This window comes from Theropithecus gelada, chromosome 2 (assembly GCF_003255815.1).
Source record: "Theropithecus gelada isolate Dixy chromosome 2, Tgel_1.0, whole genome shotgun sequence".
Classification (NCBI taxonomy): Eukaryota; Metazoa; Chordata; class Mammalia; order Primates; family Cercopithecidae; genus Theropithecus; species Theropithecus gelada.
Window position 1 is genome coordinate 82,423,412 of NC_037669.1, and position 18,265 is coordinate 82,441,676.

Here is an 18,265-nt window from a genome sequence, read left to right on the forward strand (position 1 = left end):
AAAAAAAAAAAAAAAAAGGCCGGGGTGGGGGGTGGGGTGGAAGGAAAAAAGTAGGTAATACCTTACAGAATCTTCTTAGGATTAAATAAAATAGTGGAATACAAAATGCCAACCATGATGGCTGAGAAATAGTAGACACTCAGAAAATGTTAATATTTATCATTATTGCTCACAGAAAGAATTCCCTCAGCCTTCCCTGTAGTAAGGATCAAGTTGTTTTATCTCTAGTTTGTATATAGAGAAACTTAATCATACATATGGAAACAAAAAAAGTCTGTTTATATTCAGTTCTACTATAATATCTCTTAAAATTAATGTTAAGCAGAATGGACTTTCTTCTACAAGAAAAGCTGGAACTACTATAACATGTCAGGATAAAGAATCTTACCAAGCCACACAGGGTGCTAGAAATGCCAAAATGGCATTGAAGGCGTTCTTCACCCACTGGTATTCAGCAGGCACAGAAAAGGCTTAATTTAAGAAATCTCATACATGAGATACTTTGAATTCTAAGTCATGTGGGTGTTCCTCTCTATGATTCTGTATCCACACACAATTTTTATTAAATAAAAAGCATGTCATGTTTTGAGAAATTGGGGATGGCAATGTTTCCTGATTTTGTAGTTCTCTCCCTTTTTAAGTTTTTGCCTTTTTATAGTCTGATGAGTATTGCCACTGCTATGATCCAAGCCACTTTTCAATCTTCTGAAAGCAAAAAGAGACTTGTAAAATTATCATCCTAGTACCATCAAAGACGGGCAATTATTAGCATTTCTAATGTGTAGGAGACAACTCTGTAAACTCAACTAATATGCATCCCTCTCTAATTGATAATGATCTAATTGGACTTTAACCAATGACATACACATGGGATATAATAAATTATGGAACACTTGCGTAACTGTTTCAGCAGAGTATCTGGATTGCAAATATAGGTAAGCAAACCAATTAAGAGAAAGCTGGGAGTACTCAAAGCCCAAAATTGAGAGTATATAACATTTTTAATGGCACACACTGGCTTATTACAACTGAAGTTAGATCCTCTTCCCACTAAGGAAAGCTCTCTTCATCAGGGAGTTTCTAATGAGTGGAAATACCCTGTCATTTCCCAGGTGCCCAGGGTGGAGTGGCCCAGACATTCCAGAGGCACTGCTCACATGTTTTTGGCTTCCTGGTCATTCAGGAAATAAAAAGAAATAACTACCTGAAGACAAATGAAGACATTTAAGTTCATTTAGCAACCTTTTTCTGTGAATATAAAAAGAGGAAATCACAATATTATAACTCCAGAAAGAATCATAGACAACAAATCCAGGGTCAACATTTTACAGGCAAGGAAATTAAAGCTCTGTTGTGTATTTACCATGTGGTTAGCATTTTCCTTGTGACATCTCTGTGTATTAAGTATTAACCTTATTTTATAGGTAAGGAAACTAAGGCTCAGGCTCAAACATTAAGAAAAACATTAAAAATCTTAATATTTGATTAAGTGACTGAAAGTAAGTCACCATGCTAGATCCAAAGTACATGCTGGGGTTTTTTCTTTCTAAAAATTATCTGTATTGTTTAGTTTTGTTTAGTTTTGTTTTGACAATATCTTGCTCTGTCACCTAGGCTGGAGTGCAATGGCACGATCACAGCCCACTGTAGCCTCAACCTCCTCAGCCCAAGCAATCTTTCCATCTCAGCCTCCTTAGTAGTTGGGTTCACAGGCATGTGCCATCGCCATATCCAGCTAATTTATTTTTTGTTTATTAATTTTTTTTCTGTATACCTCAGATCCACTATGTTGCTTAGGCTGGTCTCAAACTCGTGGGCTCAAGTGATCCTCCTGTCCGGCCTCCCATAGTGCTGGGATTACAGGCATGAGCCACCATGCCGGCCCTGACTGATTTTTTTTGATTGATGAAAGAAACACATGTTCATTGTATATATTCAGGTAAGCAAAAATAAGGAAAGTAAAAGTCCTCTCTAAGCCCATCACAAATACTTAGTCTAATGCTACTGTTAACAATTTGTTAGCTCTATTCTTCCAGATGCTATTCTAAGCCACATGAGGCATGCCCTTTTAAAAATACCACATTTATTAGAAACGGGAAGGTCAACACTAAGGGCCTTATTCTTAAAAGTGATAAATAATTTATATCAATAGCAAAAGGCTGTATTGGGGCAGGAGGAAGAGGAAGGGAAGAAATTATGCTATTTTTCGTCACTCTTATGTAAGTCCCCTTTTGATTACTTGAAGTATCCCCTTGTTTTTTATAACTAATTTAAGAATGTTACTTGGAATGTAGCAAATGCTTAAGAGTAAAAGGGTTGGGTCAGAAAGCCCCATGAGGCATTTTCTTTCTGAATTTTTATTGGTATATCTGGATTTGTTTCCAAATAACTTAATTACCAAGTAAAATATCAGAGACTCTATATATGATGACTTTGCTCATCAAATAATTTATAACATATATATATTATAATTCCCTGCAAGTGTTGCACATAAAAATATATTTTAAGTACATATTTTATTCTAAGAAAACTATGATATTTTGGCCTGGTATGGTGGCTCACACCTGTAATCCCAGCACTTTGGAAGGCCAAGTCGGGAGGATCACCTGAGGTCAGGAGTTGAAGACCAGACTGGCCAACATGGTGAAGTCCTGTCTCTACTAAAAATACAAAAATTAGCCAGGTGTGGTAGCACGCGCCTGTGATTCCAGCTACTGGGGAGGCTGAGGCAGGAGAATCGCTTGAACCCCGGAGGTGGTAGCTGCAGTGAGCCAAGATCTTGCCATTACACTCCAGCCTAGGTGAAACAGCAGGACTCTGTCCAAAAAAAAGAGAGAGAGAGAGAGAAAGAAAACTATGATATTTTGAATAATTGTTTTTGAATGTGGTTATTTGTGTTTCCTTTTAATAAGCTTTACTTGAGTTTTGTTTCAGAAAAAATGCCTTGTTGCTACTGTATAATATTGTCATACATCAGCATCTCACTAAATGCCTGTGTTTTAGAAAACTAATAAATTTCTCAGCGGTCTTTGGTCTTAAGGATTCCTCAGAAAATAGGTTGAAATGGATTGAAGAGACCTATATAGGGAAGTGACTCTGAAGTGCCTGCTTCTCCCACTCCTCCACTCCCCCAAAGCATGTCAAGCATACAAGGCTGGAAGGAGGAGGTCTCATCTGTGGATTCTTTTTTTTTTTTTTTTTTTTTTTTTTTTGAGATGGAGTCTCACTCTGTTGCCCAGGCTGGAGTGCAGTGTCGCAATCTCCGCTCACTGCAAACTTTGCCTCCCGGGTTCAAGCAATTCTCCTACTTCAGCCTTCCGATCGAGTAGCTGAGATTACAGGCACCCACCACAACACCCAGCTAATTTTTTGTTGTTTTTTTTTTCTTAGTAGAGAAGGGGTTTCACCATGTTGGCTAGGCTGGTCTCATACTCCTGACCTCAAGTGATCTGCCCGCTTCTGCCTCCCAAATGCTGGGATTTACAGGCATGAACCACCGCGCCTGGCCAATCATCTGTGGATTCTTCACTGGACTTTGTACGGAGCTGGTTTCATAAGCGTATCACCTTTACGTAGGGCCCCGCTTGGAAGGACTATACCTGGATGTACTCTGCTGTCTTGAAATTCTCAGTAACTTTTGAACAGATTTCTCATTTGCATTTGCACTGGACCCCTCAAATTATATAGCTGTTGCCGAGCATGGTGGCTCACGCCTGTAATCCCAACACTTTGGGAGGCCAAGGCTGGTGGATCACCTGGGGTCCGGAGTTCAAGACCAGCCTAACTGACATGATTAAATCCTGTCCCTACTAAAAATGCAAAATGAGTCTGGTGTGGTTGCTCACACCTGTAATCCCAGCTAGTCAGGAGGCTGGGGCAGTGAGCCAAGATTGTGCCCTTGCCCTCCAGCCCAGGAGACAAAAGTGAAACTCTATCAAAAAAAAAAAAAAAAAAAAAAATTGTATAGCTGTTCCTGCCTTGAACATATGGCTCGGGAACCCAGTCTCCTTTGTGCAAATCTAGCATACTAACAAGCATGACATGTGAAAAATACTGTAGGAGAAATTCGTGGGCTATCGACACTGAAAACAGATCTCTAGAGAAATGAGATGCTTTAAGTGCAACCAGACAGGCCCATCTCCCCATTTTCTGGTTATATGATAACTCGGGGTCAGTGGCAAAGATGGTGGCAGAAGAAAACTTGATTTTGTAACTTCTCCCTCTAGCTTAGGCTCTGAAGTTAGTCTTGAAGATGATAATGAGAATAATATTGAATCAATGTAGAACCTGTGTCCACTAAAATTGTTCATTTTTATATTTTCCCAAACTTTTTATTATAAAAAATTTCAAATGTACAGAAATATTGAAAATACAATGAACATACACAGAGCTCCTTGATTCTAAGTTGTTACCATTTTGTCATATTTGCCTTACCTATGTGTTTTCTGAACTTTTGGCAGTAAACCACAGAAATAGATCAGCATGCCTTCACTACTGGAAACATTTTTCTAAGTAACCAAAATATGTGGAGTTTTGGTGAGTTTTTTTGAGACAGGGTCTTGCTCTGTCACCCAGGCTGGAGTGTAGTGGTGAGATCATGGCTCGCGGGAGCCTTGACCTCCTGGGCTCAAGGGATCCTCCCATCTCAGCCTCCCAAGTAGCTGGGACTACAGGCATGCACCACCACACCCGGCTAATTTTAAAAAAATTGTGTGTGTATGTGGAAACAGGGTCTTGCCATATTGCCCAGGCTAGTCTCAAACTCCTGGGCTCAAGTGATCCTCTGGCCTTGGCCTCCCAAAGTGCTGGGATTACGGTTTTGAGTCACTGTACCCTACTGATTAAGCTTTTATGGAGATTTTTTTTTCATGGGGATAGATTCATACTAAACTGTCTGAATGTCTTTTGGAGACATCAAAGTGTTCTTCCATATGTGTGAGTTCCTAGAAGTCAGGAACAGATTGTCAGGAAAGACAATAAGTGGTATCTTCACTTCCTGCTGGCAGCAGGCCCTAGAGTCAATCAGGCAGGGAGCCCCCTGTGATGTTGTGTTCAAGGCAGATTGTATTTCATCACTCTGCCAACCAGATGGATCAGTTTGGGGGTGACAGAGTTAAAATAACCACTGACTAAAGCACTGCCCCTTTGCTGGAGACATTTCTAAAAGCTACAACTAACAGAAGAGTTGCTCTGCTTTTCCAAGAATGGTCACTTCTGGGAGTGTGAAAACAGGTTGTCATTAGTTAGATTGAACAGCAGAGCCATAAGTCTATAAGGCATTGCCACACTAAGCATTAGGAAAGGGTGTACCCAGGGCCAACTTTTTTCTATGCAATTCAAGTCACAGTTCCATTTGTGCAAGTGTTGCTGAAAGAAAAATTTTTTCAAGTCAGCTGTTATTGATTAGGGTCCTCTGTTTGCAAGCGACAGAAACTGGTCAACCTAAGCCTATGGAAATTATTAGAAAGACATGGGGTGGCACTGAGAATGAAAAGAAATGCTAAAGAAGCAAGTCACAAAGAAGCAGAGCTAATGAGTAGCAAGAGCCATTAAGCAACCTCTTCAAGGCACCACCTTTAGGAATCAACTCACACTTTGTCAATCTTTAAGCCCCTTTCAAGATTCAAACACCCCAACTGATTGACCTAGGTTGCCTTACATGCCCATTCCATGGCCATAAAGGGGGTGGAGATGGGGGATGAAGACTTCGAAGGACAGTTCCATTAACTCTGTATCCAATGAAAAAGGGATGGTTTCCTAAAGCTGTTGCCAAAAGGAAGAGGAAAGAGAGCTGGGCAAGCAAAAACAGTAGATGTCTATGCATCAGCTTTTTTTTTTTTTTTTTTTTTTTTTTGAGAAAGAGTCACCCAGTGCAGTGGTGCCATCTCAGCTCACTGCAACCTCCGCCTCCCGGATTCAAGCAATTCTCCTGCCTCAACCTCCCTAGTAGCTGGGACTACAGTCACACACCACCACACCTGGCTGATTTTTCTATTTTTAGTAGAGATGGGTTTTCACCATGTTAGCCAGGCTGGGCTCGAACTCCTGACCTCAGGTGATCCACCTGCCTTGGCCTCCAAATTGCTGGGTTTACAGACGTAAGCCACCATACCCAGCCTACACTGAAGTATTAAGGGATACAGAGGCATAATGTATGCAATTTATTCTCAAATAATACAGAAAAAATATATAGAGGGAAGAATGTGGCAAAATGTTTGAAAATAGTGAGTTTGGATAAAGAATGTGTGGGAGTTCTTTGTGCTATTCTTGAAACTTTCAAGTTTGTAATTATTTCAAAATGAAGTTCAGAAACAAAAGTCAATGGGAAAGGCAAAAGGAAATGTGCTCCTCTGCTTGCATGTACAAAAGCCTTTTGATGAATCATGTGTGACAAATGAATATTTGTATGTTCACATTGCTAGATCTAAACTCTCTAGGGGAAGTTCTTAGTGCTAAGGCATGGACTCTACAACGAGTTCTCGCTATTAGTGTGACAAAGCTCTACTGTGGACCGCTAAGACCTTGGGTAAGGCCTATATATTTACACCTCCTGAGGAGTCTAAGTGGGTGGAGATATCCTCTTGGCTTTTATGCTTTTCTCTTGTTTTACCAGTTATTTGGGAAAACATGTTTCAGACACAGTGTATATATTTAATGCTTTGTACTCTATTTTATTTTTAATTGACAGATAATAATTGTATATATTCATGGGGTAAAATGATGTTTTCCTACATGTATACATTGTGGAATGATTAAATCAAGCTAGTTAACATATCTGTCACCTCATATACTTATCATTTTTTGTGGTGAAAACATTTAAAATCCACTTTTTTAGTAATTTTGAAATATACAGTGCATTATTATTTATTATGATCACCATTCTGTGCAATACATCACTAAAGCTTATTCCTCCTCTCTAACCGAAATTTTATACCCTTTGATCAAATGATCAAATGTCTCTCCTTTCCCCAACTTCCCCAGTCCCTAATGCTTTATCCTTTTTTTTTTTTTTTGGAGACAGGGCGTCACTTTGTCACCCAGGCTGGAGTCCTGTGGCATGATCATGGCTCACTGCAGCCTCAACTTCCTGGGCTCAAGCAATCCTCCTGCTTCAGCCTCGTGAGTAGCTGGGACTATAAATGCATGCCATTATGCCCAGCTAATTTTTTATGTTTTTGTAGAAACAGGGTCTCACTATGTTGCCCAGGCTGGTCTCAAACTCGTGGGCTCAAGTTATCCTCCTGCCTCAGTCTCCCAAAGTGTTAGGATTACAAGCATGAGCTACCATACCAAGCCTCTACTTCTTTTTGTTTGTTTGTTTGTTTTCGAGATGGAGTCTTGCTCTGTTGCCCAGGCTGGAGTGCAGTGGTGCGATCTCCACTCACTGCAACCTCCACCTCCCCAGTTCAAGCAATTCTCCTGCCTCCACCTCCTGAGTAGCCGGGATTACAGGTGCACGCCACCACACCTGACTAATTTTTGTATTTTTAGTAGAGGCGAGGTTTCACCATGTTGGCCAGCTGGTCTCAAACTCCTGACCTTGTTATCTGCCCGCGTTGGCCTCCCAAAGTGCTGGAATTACAGGCATGAGCCACCGCGCCTGGCCGCAGACTCTACTTTTTAATATTCATCTATAACCCCAAAATTTTCTCTCTCCAGTAGCTTACTAACTTGATTTGAAGCCAAACATCACATAGTCATTTCTTATTACAAAAAGATTTTGGTATCTAGAAAGATAGTTATTGCAGCATTCTATTAACAAAATATTGGGACCAACCGTCAATAGAATACATTCATGTAATGGAATATTGTGCAGATGACACAAAAGAATGAGATAGATTCATAAGACTGGATATAGAATGATCTCCAAGTAAAAGATAAATGAAGCAGCTCTGTATGAATGGATATGGAATAATCTCTGATGTATATTTTTATGATTCATGTGCAAAATTGTGTATAATACTACTGTGTAAAAAATTGCTTGAATGAGTAAGTGATGAGTGGACAATTAGCATATGCCTGCTCAGCATATGCCTGGATACATAGACACACAGCATTTTCTGGGAAGATATACAGGAAATTGTTAATAGTGATAGCTTCTGGGAAGATATGCAGGGAATTGGTAATAGGGGAACTATGGGTGGAAATAGTGATCTGGGGCATAAGAAGAGAAGGGACACTTTCCTTTTACTTATGTCTTTTGAGTTTTTTTTTTTTTTTAGACAGGGTCTCATTCTGTCACCCAAGTAGCAGGGACTACAAGCATGAGCCACTGCACTTGGCTAATTTTTTTGTATTTGTAGAGATGTGGTCTCACTATGTTGCTCAGGCTAGTCTCGAACTCCTGGAATCAAGCAATCTGCCCGCCTCAGCCTCCTAAAGTGCTGGGATTACAGGCATGTGCTACTGCACTCTGCCTATCTTTTGAGTTTTATATCAAAAATAAGGTAGAAGTCAGTGCTCCTTTAGGAGCAGTCCCTTGGGGTCCATTCTTGTCATGTAGGCTTTAGTGAGAATAAAGCTCTGTAGCCAGGAAAGTTGTCCTATTAGACTGTGAGTATTTTGAACTTGATTGGGCCCATGGCTTCTCACCTTCCTACTACCAGGAGCTAGTCCCATCTTTGAATATAGTAGGTGTTAAACAATTGTTTATTGAATCAAGTTCAACTGGATTTATTTGCAGTGTTTATGAGGCACCTTTACATACATTTTTGCTTGCTGGTTTAAATATAGGCTTTTTAGCCCCTTATGTGTCTCCATCTTTTCTATTCTTAAGGAAGAAGATAAAACAAATATTTACTTTCTTACCTCAAGAATTTAGAACTTAGTCAGTCAGTGGATGTAAGTTGTTGTCTATTTTTTTTGGAAGGCATTTTAGTATAACAAGCCAGCATGTACAACATGTTCATGTTGTAACTGAATAATCCCACCTTTGGCAATTTACCACAAGGAAATAATTATACAGCTCAGAAAATGCTGTATGTATAAACATGTTTATTTATTACAGTATTGTTGATAATACTGACATTTTAGAAACAATCAAAATGATCGTTGGTAGGTAACTAGTTAATTTTTTTTTTTTTTAAAGATGAAGTTTCACTCTTATAGCCCTGGCTGGAGTGCAGTTGTGCGATCTCTACTCACTGCAACCTCCACCTCCCAGGTTCAAGAGATTCTCCTGCCTCAGCTTCCTGAGTACCTGGGGTTACAGGCATGTGCCACCATGCCCGGATAATTTTTGTATTTTTAGTAGAGACAGGGTTTCACCATGTTGGCCAGGCTATTCTTGAACTCCTGACCTCAAGTGATCCACCCACCTTGGCCTCCCAAAGTGCTGGGATTACAGGCATGAGCCACCATGCCCAGCTGGTAACTGGTTAATTAAAGAATTATATCAGAAAACCAAACACCACATGTTCTCACTCATAGGTGGGAACTGAACAATGAGATCACTTGGACTCGGGAAGGGGAACATCACACACGGGGGCCTATTATGGGGAGGGGGGAAGGGGGAGGGATTGCATTGGGAGTTATACCTGATGTAAATGACGAGTTGATGGGTGTTGACAAGTTGATGGGTGCAGCACACCAACATGGCACAAGTATACATATGTAACAAACCTGCACGTTATGCACATGTACCCCAGAACTGAAAGTATAAAAAAAAAAGAATTATATGTCCATTGAGTGTGCCCATTAGAAATGATGATTTATATTTCTAACTTGTATTTATAATGAGGAAAAATATCTACAGGATATTGTTAAGTGATAAAAACAGGTTACATAGTAGCATGTGTATGATCCCATTTATATCAGGTTTTATACAGAGATCACTATATATATGTATACATAGGCATCAGGGAGAAATTTCATCAAAATGTTTTTATTTATTTATTTTATTTTTGTATTTTTAGTAGAGATGGGGTTTCACCATGCTGGCCTGGCTGGTCTCGAACTCCTGACCTCAAGTAATTCAGCTGTCTAGGCCTCTAAAAGTGTTGGGATGACAGGCATGAGCCACTGCACCCGCTATTTTATTTATATATGTATTTTTGAGACAGGGTCTCACTCTGTTGCCCAGGCTGGAGTGTAGTAGAGCAATGACGGCTACCAGCAGCCTCAAACTCCTGGGCTCAAGTGAGCCTCCTGCCTCAGCCTCCCCAGTAGCTGGGACTACAGGAGTATGCCACTAAGTCTGGCTAATTTAAAAATTTTTATTTTGTAGAAATGGGGTCTATGTTATCCAGGCTGATTTCAAACTCCTGGCCTCAAGCTATCCTCCTCCCTCTTCAGCCTCCCAAAATGTTGGGATTACAGGCATCAGCCACCATGCCCAGCCCCAAATATTTTAAGTGTTCATCTGTTCATGTGAGGTGATTTTTAATTTCCTCTCTCTATGTTTTTTCATATTGTTTACACTTTTTCTGGAGTGTTCATTGTATCACTTTTACCCAAAAACTATTGAAAAAAGCATTCAAGTGATTTATTTAGTTACTCTTTGTCTCAATAAATATTTGTTGTTGATTGCACCAGACTATCCTGGAATTACCTCTCCTATTTTAAAGGCTGCAAGATTTTCTATGCATAATAGGAGAAAGCCCTGAAGCTAAGTACTTATACGTATCAAGGTTCCTTTTGAAAAATTTAAGCACCAGAAAAAAAAAAAAATCAGAACAGTAGTTGTCTCTGGAAAGGGTAGGAGTGGTGACTGACAGGGAAGGAGTGTGAAGGAACTTTTTAGGATGATGGTAATGTTCTGTATCTTTATAGAGGTTTGGGTTACAGAGGACAATGCATTTGTCAAAACTCAGCAAATTTACCAAATTTACTCTTGGTTTTTTTTGTTGTTTTTTTTTTTTTTTTGAGACAGGGGTCTCACTCTGTTGCCCAGGCTGGAGTGCAGTGGCACGATCTCAGCTCACTGCAACCTCTGCCTCTTGGATTCAAACAATTCTCCCACCTCCTGAGTAGCAGGGGAAGTACAAGCATGTGCCACCATGCCCGGCTAATTTTTATATTTTCAGTAGAGAACGGGTTTCACTAATTTCACTATGTTAGCCAGGCTAATCTCGCGCTCCTGGCCTCAAGTGATCACCCGCCTTGGCCTCCCAGAATGCTGGGATAACAGGCGTGAGACACCTCTCCCAGCCAGCAAATTTACTGTTAAGATTTATGCATTCCTCTGTATATCAATTTACATCAAAAGGAGAAAGAATCAAACAAATTTGGCTTTAGTTAGTGATATTGATATCTGGAATTTACTTTGAAATGCACCAAAAATAAAATAGATTGATTAATAAATGGATAAAGAAATGGATAGATATATAATAAGGGAGGCGGGTGTGGGGACTCACGCCTATAACCCTAGCGCTTTGGGAGGCTGAGGAGGGTGGATTGCTTGAGCCCAGGAGTTCAAGACCAGCCTGGGCAACAGAGCGAGACTGAATCTCTTGAAAAATATATACATATATATATATTTTTTTAAAAAGCAAATATAATAAAATGTTAATAATAGAGTCTAGGTGGTTTGTATACATGTGCTCACTAGGAAATTCTTATAATTTTTGTTTAAAATTTTTCATAACAACATGTTGAGAAAAATATGTCTCAATCATCTGTTGATATACTGCATGTATACATATTTTATCCTTATACACTAAATTCCACATATTGAATTTTGAAAGTTGCTCCCAAGAAAGATTCAGCCTGTTTGTACAGGTAAGCTATACAAAAGCATATATGTACATATGACATAACTAGTGAAAGGGCTGTCTTTGTAAGCATGCGAACTGTGCAGTTACACAGGGCCCTCCCTTGGTTTAATATCTTACTGTTTTGAGGTTTTTGTTTTTTTTTTTTGAGATGGAGTTTAGCTCCTGTTGCCCAGGTTAGAGTGTAATGGCACGATCTCGGCTCACTGCAACCTCTACCTCCCAGGTTCAAGTGATTCTCCTGCCTCAGCCTCCTGAGCAGCTAGGATTGCAGGCATGCGCCACCACATTAGCCTGGCTAATTTTGTATTTTTAGTAGAGATGGGGTTTATCCATGTTGGTCAGGCTGGTCTCGAACCCCTGACCTCAGGTGATCCACCCGCCTCAGCCTCCTAAAATACTGGGATTACAGGCGTGAGCCACCATGCCCGACCAAAGTTTTTTTTTCTTTTTTTTTTTTGAGACAGAATCTCGTTCTGTCACCCAGGATAGAGTGCAGTGCCCCGATCTTGGCTCACTGCAACCTCTGCCTCCCAGGTTCAAGCGATTCTCCTCCCTCAGCCTCCCGAGTAGCACCTATAGGTGCCTGCCACCACGCCTGGCTAATTTTTGTGGTTTTAGTAAAGACGAGGTTTCGCCATGTTGGCCAGGGTCTCAAACTCCTGACCCTGTGATTCATCTGCCTCAGCCTCCCAAAGTGCTGGGATTACAGGCATGAGCCACTGCACCTGGCTTGAAATTCTTAATAATCTTTTAACAAGAGGCCCTGCATTTTTATTTTGCTCTGGGCCCTGTAAATCATGTGGCCAGTCTTGATTAGTGAACAATAAAAATATTACTAATATATATTATGTTCTCCTTATGCCAGGCACTATGTTAAACATTTTGCATTCATTATCTCATTGAATCTTCAAAGAAAGACTAAAGGGGTAGGTAATATTAATATTCCCATTTTACAGCTGAACATACTGAGGCTCAAAGAAGTTAAGCTACCTTTCAACTTCACACATTTATTTTACCCTCAGTATGCATGGTAGCACAGTATGCATAGTAGGCACTCAATAAATGTTTACTGAATAAATAATAACAACAGCAACTCTCATTTATTGAGCACCTTCCATGAGCCTAGAATGCCTCAGCTGAAAGATGACACGCTGTCCCCTAACCCAGACTCCCCAGCTTTTGCATCATTTCCTCAGGGCCACAGTCCTTGACACCCTAAATGAGGTCAGGTCTCTTTTTATGGTACCCTAGGCTTCGTGATAGCACTCATCACAATTGAAGTTAGGTAGTTCTTTAATTCCTGCCTTCCACTCTAGATTGAAATCTCAGTGAAGACAGTGACTCATTTTCATCCCTTCACTCCTTTATTCCCAGCACCAGCTATACCTGAAGCACAGCCTGCCTCCTGCCAGTGCTTGATAATATATTTTCTCATTTAATCCTCAACTCTGTGAAGTAAAATTTTTACCATCATTTTACATGTGAAGAAACTAAGGCTCAGAGAAGTGAAGTCCCAGTCACCCCACCTTGGGAGAAGAGTCCCATCATCATGTGGACCTACGTCTGTTTGGCTCCAAAACCTCTTACCATTTCACCGCAGCTCACTGTTACCATGTGATAAACAATCTGCTTGACGTTATTTTCTATCCCTAGGCACCACTTATTCCTTTAATATCCCTTCCAGTTTCTATTTTTGTTATCTGACCTCCAGGCTCTCTAATGAAACAGAGATGCTTTCCAACAAGTAATCACGGCAAGTGATATTATAAACAAGCTGGCTGAAGCCAGGATTTTATTTTTTAACCTTGATGAGTGAACCAGCTGGAAACACTACCTTTAAAAGTGAAGGCTCTAATTTCCTTTTAGTACTAATTCCTCCCTTGTCCTGGGAGATACCCTGAAGCTGCCTCGGGTTTTGTAATTGCAAAGTCATCACCAACGTCCAGTTCTAGGTGAAGGCCTGAAATAATTGAGGTAAAACAAATGAAGGCTGGACACAGTGGCTCACGCCTGTAATCCCAGCACTTTGGAAGGCTGAGGCGGGTGGATCAGGTGAGGCCAGGAGTTCAAGACCAGCCTGGCCAACATGGCAAAACCCCATCTTTAATAAAAAATAACCCCACCAAAATTAGCCAGGCATAGTGGCGCGTGCCTGTAGTCCCAGCTATTTGGGAGGCTGAGGCAAGAGGATCACTTGAACCTGGGAGGTGGAGGAGGTTGCAGTGAGCCAAGATTGCACCACTGCACTCCAGCCTGGATGACAGAGCAAGACTCCATCTCAAAACAAACAAACAAAAAACAAATGAAGATGCTTCAGGCTGCTAATAAGGTATCTTTTAGTAGTTATCCACCTCTATATATTGATTTCTATAAAGAAATGTTTCTCCCTAAGTATGGATCTAGATTGTCCTATGCTTGTGCACTATTGGATATCTTTTTTTTTTTTTAAATAGTCTCGCTCTGTCACCCAGGCTGGTGCGCAGTGGTGCAATCTCAGCTCACTGCAACCTACTGGGTTTAAGTAATTCTCCTGCCTCAGGCTCCCACGTAGCTGGGATTACAGGCACACACCACCACACCCGGATAATTTTTGTTTTTATTAGAGATGGAGTTTCACCATGTTCGCCAGAGTGGTCTCGAACTCCTGACCTCAGGTGATCCTCCCGCCTCGGCCTCCCAAAGTGCTGGGATTACACGCATGAGCCATCGTGCCTGTCTCATTACTGGATATCTTTACAGAGCTGAGAGGCCTGTTCTTTAGACAGTTATCTGTGAGGGTCATGGAAGTGGGATGGAGAGGAATGCTGAGAGAGTGTGCAGGCTTGTTTTCTTCAGTCAGTGCTGGAGGAGAAGCTGTGAACAAGAAATGGAGGGCACTTGGCCCAGGATTTTATGGCATGGATTGTTGAGTTCCACCTGTGGTGTTAAAGACTGAAAATCCCAGAACTCAGGAATTGAACTGATGACAGATTGTGTTGTATTATGTCTTTTGTAGGGCATAGGACAAGAGGACAGCCTCTGATGATGGTAGAGTTTCCAGAAGCCCTGCGAATCTGCCATTCTGATAGCGAGTTTAGACTGTGGACCTTTCACAGCAGCCACTGCTAACAGCAGTATAGTTAACCCTGTCTATTATACTTTCTGTAAACAAAAGTCAAAACCTGTTAACAATCACAGCTTGACCTCAGTTGTGTTCTTGGGCTTATTTCACTTTCTTGGAAGAACATCAAATACTTCCCAATTCAGTGGTGGAAGCAATGGTGACAGTCATCAGTGCAGGAGAGTGGTGCCCACTGGAGCTACATTCTTATTAGGGTGAGACAGAGCAGCACTCCAGCAGATCCAGAAGGTTGTGGGAGAACAAGAACTGTTCCTGAAAACAGGGAGCTGTATCAGAAATATGGGAGGAGGAAGAGATTGCTTTCTCAAGGCAATGTGCCATGAGGGCTTAAGTAATCATAATTTGAACATTAAAAGTATGATTTTAGGCTGGGAGTGGTGGTTCACACCTGTAATCCCAGCACTTTGGGAGACCAAGGTGGGCGGATCACCTGAGGTCGGGAGTTCGAGACCAGCCTGACCAACATGGAGAAACCTCGTCTCTACTGAGAATACAAAATTAGCCGGGCGTGGTGGCACATGTCTGTAATCCCAGCTACTCAGGAGGTTGAGACAGGAGAATTGCTTGAACCCGGGAGGCGGAGGTTGCGGTGAGCTGAGATCTCATCATTGCACTCCAGCCTGGGCAACAAGGGCAAAACTCCGTCTTAAAAAAAAAAACAAAAAAGTAGGATTTTAATATCCAAAATATATAAGGAACTCAAACAACTTAATAGCAAGAAAACAACCTAATTAAAAAATTTCAAAGGATCTAAATAGGTATTTCTCAGAAGAAGACATACAAATGGTCAATAGATGTATGAAAACTGTTCAGCATTACTAATCATCAGAAGAATGCCAAATAAAAAACCACAGGGAGATATTGCCTCCCACCTGTTAGAATGGCTGTCATCACAAAGATGAAAGGTTACAAGTGTTAGAGAGGATGTGGAGAAAAGGGTACCCTTGTATACTGTTAGTGGGAATGCAAATTAGTATAGCCATTATGGAAAAGAGTAAGTAGTTTCCTCGAAGAACTAAAAATATAACTACCATATGATCAAGCAATCCTACTTCTGGAAATATATCCAAAGGAATTGAAACCAGTTTGTGAAAGAGATATCTGCACTCTCATGCTCATTATTCACATTATTCACAATAATTGTACTGAATTATTCAGCATTATTCACAATAACCAAGATATAGAATCAATCTTGTCTATCAATGTATGAATGGATAAAGAAAATGTGCTATGTATACACAATGGCCTGTAAAAAGAAATACTGCCATTTGCCACAACATGGATGAACCTGGAGGACCTTATTTTAAGTGAAATAAGCCAGGCACAGAAAGGCAAATATTGCATGATCTGACTTTTATCTGGAATCACACAGGAGTAGACAGTAGAATGTGGTTAACTCACAGTAGCAGACAGACAGTAGGATGATGGTTAACTGAGGGTTGGTTGCAGGGAGAGGGAAAAGGGAGATGTTCATCAAGGGGTAGAACATTTTGGCTAGACAGGAGGAATAAGTTTTTAGGATCTATTGAACAACATGGTGGCTATAATTGATATTAATGTAACGTATATTTCAAAATTGCTGAGAGTAAATTTTAAATGTTCACACCACAAAAAATGATGAATATGTGAGGTGATAGATGTGTTCATTAGCTTGATACATTTGATAATGTATACATCACATTGTACCCCACAAATACATATGATTATTATTTGTCAACTAAAATTTTTAAAAAATTAAGGCCGGGCACAGTGGCTTACACCTGTTATCCCAGCACTTTGGGAGGCGGAGGCAGGTGGATCACTTGAGCCCAGAAGTTTGAGGCAACCTCATGACTACGAAAAATAAAAAAAATTAGCCAGGCCTGTTGGTGCACACCTGTAGTCCCAGCTACTCAGGAGGCTGAGGTGGGAGGATCATTTGTGCCCAGGAAGTTGAGGCTGCAGTGAGCCATGTTCGTGCCACTGCACTCCAGCCTGGGTGACAGAGTGAGACCCTGTCTCAAAAAAAAAGAAGGTCTGATCTTATTTTGTAGTCACTGGCTAGTGAGATATGACGTATAATCGAGTCACTGTATATGACAGCCAGTCTCTAAGATGACTCTCAATGATTCTCACTTTCTGGTATTAATGTCCTTATGTTGTCTTCTTCCATAATGAATTAGGGCTAGTCTATGTGAACAAGAGTATGGCTGAGGTTACAAGGGGTGACTTCCAAGGGTAGACTGTGAAGGACTTGCTACTTCCACTTTAGTCTCTTGGATTGCTTACCCTGGGGGAGGCCAGCATTCATCTCATGAGGACTCTCCAACAACTTTGTAGAGGGGCCCACTAGAGGACAAACTGTGGCTTCCACCAGTATCCAGCACGAACTTACCAGCTGTGTGAGTAAGCCATTGGAAGTGGATCTTCCAGCCCCATTCAAGTCTTCAAATGACTGCAGCCTTGGTTAACATCTGATTGAACCCCACGAAAAATGCCTAACTAGACCTGCCCAGTCAAGTGGCTCCCAAATTCCTGACCTGTAGAAACTGTGAGAGATAATAATGTTTATATTTAAGTTAAGCCACTAAGTTTGGGGATAATGTGTTATGCAGCAATAGATAATTAAAACACTATGCTATAGATTCTACAGAATAAATGTCTATATAAAACTGCCTTTGGGAGGCCGAGGTGGGCAGATCACCCAAAGTCAAGAGTTCGAGACCAGCCTGGCCAACGTGGTGAAACCCCTTCTCTACTAAAAATACAAAAATTAGCTGGGCATGGTGGCGCATGCTTGTAATCCCAGCTACTTGGAAGGCTGTGGCAGGATAATAGCTTGAACTCGGGAGGTGGAGGTGTCAGTGAGCCAAGATCATGCCATTGCACTCCAGCCTAGGCAACAAGAGCGAAACTCCATCTAAAAAACAAACAAACAAACAAACAAAACTGCCTAAAGAGTCCAGGAAGGTCTTCAGTAAAAAAAGGGGAAATGAGTTGAGTCTTCAGGGATGACTAGGAGCTTACAGGTATGGAGTTAGGGTGGAGAATAGGAAGTCATTTCGGGCTGAAGGAACAGTTTGACCACAGTAAGAGGGCATGGCCTATTTGAAAAACAACAATTAGTTCAGCATGACTCAGTTGCAGTGTGTTTAAAGAATGAAGTAGAGATTAGAAGATCAGACAGGAGTCAGCTGACAGAGGACCTTATATGCCATGCCCATGTTTTGTTTTGTTTTGTTTTTTTCCGAGACAGTCTTGCTCTGTTGCCCAGGCTAGAGTGCACTGCAATCTCCGCCTCCCAGGTTCAAACAATTCTGCCTCAGCCTCCTGAATAGCTGGGATTACAGGTGCATGCCACCATGCCCAGCTAATTTTTGTATTATTATTATTATTATTTTGAGATGGAGTCTTGCTCTGTCACCCAGGCTGGAGTACGGTGGTGTGATCT